At 36.1% G+C, this 3,175-nt stretch overlaps 1 long non-coding RNA gene across 6 annotated transcripts; it reads right to left on the minus strand.

Moving 5' to 3' along the window:
- On the minus strand, positions 1-2,932 carry LOC140821429 (uncharacterized). Of its 6 annotated transcripts, none has more exons than XR_012115736.1 (5): positions 2,713-2,932; positions 1,497-2,156; positions 1,213-1,334; positions 544-948; positions 1-48 (listed from the first exon to the last, which is right to left on the minus strand). It is a non-coding gene; the product is annotated as an uncharacterized lncRNA (long non-coding RNA). The 6 variants fall into 6 exon arrangements; XR_012115738.1 differs by having other exon boundaries at positions 2,094-2,156; positions 2,713-2,923; XR_012115740.1 differs by lacking the exon at positions 1,213-1,334.
- Between the last annotated feature and the right edge of the window lie 243 nt (positions 2,933-3,175).

Below are 3,175 nucleotides of genomic sequence, written 5' to 3' on the forward strand. Positions count from 1 at the left end.
GAACAAAACTTGGATTGCGAGCTCTCTCCTCTACTACATCATCGGTTTCTGCTAAATGACGGTTCATAAGCATCTAATCAAAAACATTTTCATTGACAGTAGAGACATTATTGAATTTACTTCATAGTAGAATCATAGAACAAAATTAAGTAAAACACGTACCATGTAGAGCTGAGAAAAATTTCTCTCTAACCAAACTAACCAATCGAACAGAATTAGTCCAGTTTCCGTTACTCATTAAATTGGTTTCTAATCTTTCATTATATTGACTAGTTCATCCTGGTTTCAGTTATTTTTTCTATAAATCATACTTAGGGGGGATTTTTTTGGTATATATATTTCAGTTTGGTTAGTTCGAAACTTTTGGCTATCCCGAATCAGGTAGTTTGGTTTTTTGGGAAAGATCAGCCCACTCGGTTATTTTATAAATACATTTGGCTTGTTCGATTTTTGAAAATTCTATTTAGTAGGTAACTAATGTGTCTGATTACCAAATACCAACCCCTCATCATGTTTCACTGGAAAAGAACAAAACTGACTTACTTTCTCCGAGTTTGGTCTCCAAATTTGGCATCGGTGATGATAACGTCAACATTCCATCATCATTAGCTACTTTATCTCCCGCCCCCACAGACCGGATGCTCTGAGATGGAGAAGAAACCTTACTGCTAGGTCTCACATTCCACAGGAGAAACGGTTTTTTATCAGCTAACTTGGAATCGGCACATTTAAGACTCAAACCTTTGTGTGGCGACCAAACTAATTCTGCTAGGGGATCAGATGCTGCAAATGCCATGTCCACCTTTAATTTTGCATTTACACCTGCACCGGACACATTGTTCGACTCTGTTTGGACCCGGTAATTTGCAGAACCTAAAGCAAGTGCCAAGTCCAAGTTTTCATCATTTTTATTCATTATCAGCAGCGTGTCATTTGTGAACATAAATCCTGAAAATAGCAAATAAATGAGTAATTTTATAAACTTTCATGTGTATAAAAAGGAACAAAATCGAACTAGCACAGATAATTCCATATATATAAAAAGGAACAAACTCGAAGTGCCCACTAAACTCGAAAGAACTTGAATAAATAAAACCAGTTCCCGTGTCACAATAATTTAAATTTTTTTAAAAAAATTGATACTAATCAGAAGGACCGCATCTAAACTAAGTACAACGCTGGAATACATCTATTTTTCAACTGATTACCCACCATTATGGAAAGCACAAACGCATGCCTAGGCTAAAGGCACAATTTTTGGGCCTAAGAGCAGGCCAAGGCATTGCCATCCAGTTAAGCGGGCACCACAACCATGAAGATCGTATCTTGCGCCCCTTAAAAAATTCAAGGTATGGGTTAGGCATGCCTCGGATGAAAGGATTGTGAATCCAAGAAGAAATATAATGTACAAGCCATACTTATTTATTTGTATAATAATGAATACTGTTCAAAGTCTAAGTATTAACTAAACATAAATTAGACGTCATTTGACATACATTGTTCATGCATCTAGATTCTAATATATAAGTTATAACTCGTCAGTTCATCTCACTTTCATAAGTCCACGACTCATCTCTTGCCTTTTCCATTAGGCACCAGCGCACAGGTGAACTTCACATGCCTTTTACCTTAAATAACTATGTGATAACCATAGTTCCTCTTCCAAATCCAAGTACAACATTCAGGAAAAACCTAATCAAGGGAAAGACTCTCCCTCACTTCCTACTCTCTATTTTTCCCCATTAATTCTTTTGTTATATCATTTATTCAGACTGAGTAATCTAACCTTTCACTTTAATATTATATAGAGTATCCCTTTCTACAACCATTCTCATATTCCAATTATGTAGCCATTTTCTATATATTTTGCCCCCCAACAACTAATCTTCTAGATCAATCCCTGAAGCAACATCGTACATGCATATAATTTACATAGAATCAACTCAAGAGATGGATCAAAACACGAGTGGCGAAGCGAGAGGGTGACCAGCATGGGGAGGTCGACTTCTTTCTTGTTAAACCTTCCTATCCATAAAAGACATGACAATTACTGTAGCTTGTTCCTTTGCTATCTTTCTTCCAGACAATATTACCTCTTACACAGGCAGGCCGGTTTCCTCTAGCAATTAGAGAAAGCAAAAACTTTCACGAGTGGTCTCAACCCCAATGACACGTTTAATGATTTTTAAAAAATTAAGGAAAATTCGGAGAATTATCAATTCCAGTAAAAATTCAAGCGATTAAACATTAAAATATACAATTTTTCGGCCATAAGCTGTACATAGAAGTTTAACTTGTGAGTGCACGTATTTCGAAGATGATTCAACGATCTTCAAGAAAAAAACTAAACTTATATACGTACAAGCCACAGAAAACCGAAAACCACAAGATCCAGTAATCGAAAACCCAAAACAAAAAAATCACAAAAAAACCAGTTATCCATCTATGCTTCTAGTTTCAAGAAATTGCATGTCATCGTTTTTAAAATCTAGATTAATCAGAATCTATATGATCCAAACCAGAAAGTTGCTTTCTTGGAGTCCATTCAACAAAAACCCACAATCCCTAAAAGTCTTGTTCAATCAAGAAATCTTCAGATCTTTCACCCCAAGAAAAACAAAAACCCCAAGATTAAACATTTAATACTTAAATGCATACAGCAAGAAAACCATCCTCAAAAACCCATTTCAGATAAACCAAATCCAAGGAGACCTGATACCTTTTTCAGCCCTTTAAAAAATCCCTTCCAGTTGAACCAAACCATTTTTGGTCGTCACCCATTTTTCCCCCACATAAATTTTTATTATTATTCTTTTTTTCTCACAGAAGAAAAGCTCCAAAACAGTGGAGATATCAGGAAGAACATGAAAGAATTGTACGAAAACTGGACTACTAATCCGAAAGGATTGAGCCCAGAGAGTTTAGGAGCAGCAGTTCAAAGGTGACAAAGTTGACGCAGATGTGGTCGAGAGGCCGCCACGTGGACCGTTGCATGCCAACCCCACAGTCCGGTATTAATTATTTTTGTTCGCTTTCGTACTTTGCTTTCGTTATTTAATTAATGTTTTTTTTTTACTCATTCTGGTTTGCAATATTTATATTTAATTAAAACAAAAACTTGTGTGAGACGGTCTCACGGATCGTATTTGTGAGACAGATATCTTATTTGGGTATC

Source organism: Primulina eburnea, unplaced genomic scaffold, assembly GCF_022965805.1.
Source record: "Primulina eburnea isolate SZY01 unplaced genomic scaffold, ASM2296580v1 ctg567_ERROPOS1000000, whole genome shotgun sequence".
NCBI classification, from domain to species: Eukaryota; Viridiplantae; Streptophyta; class Magnoliopsida; order Lamiales; family Gesneriaceae; genus Primulina; species Primulina eburnea.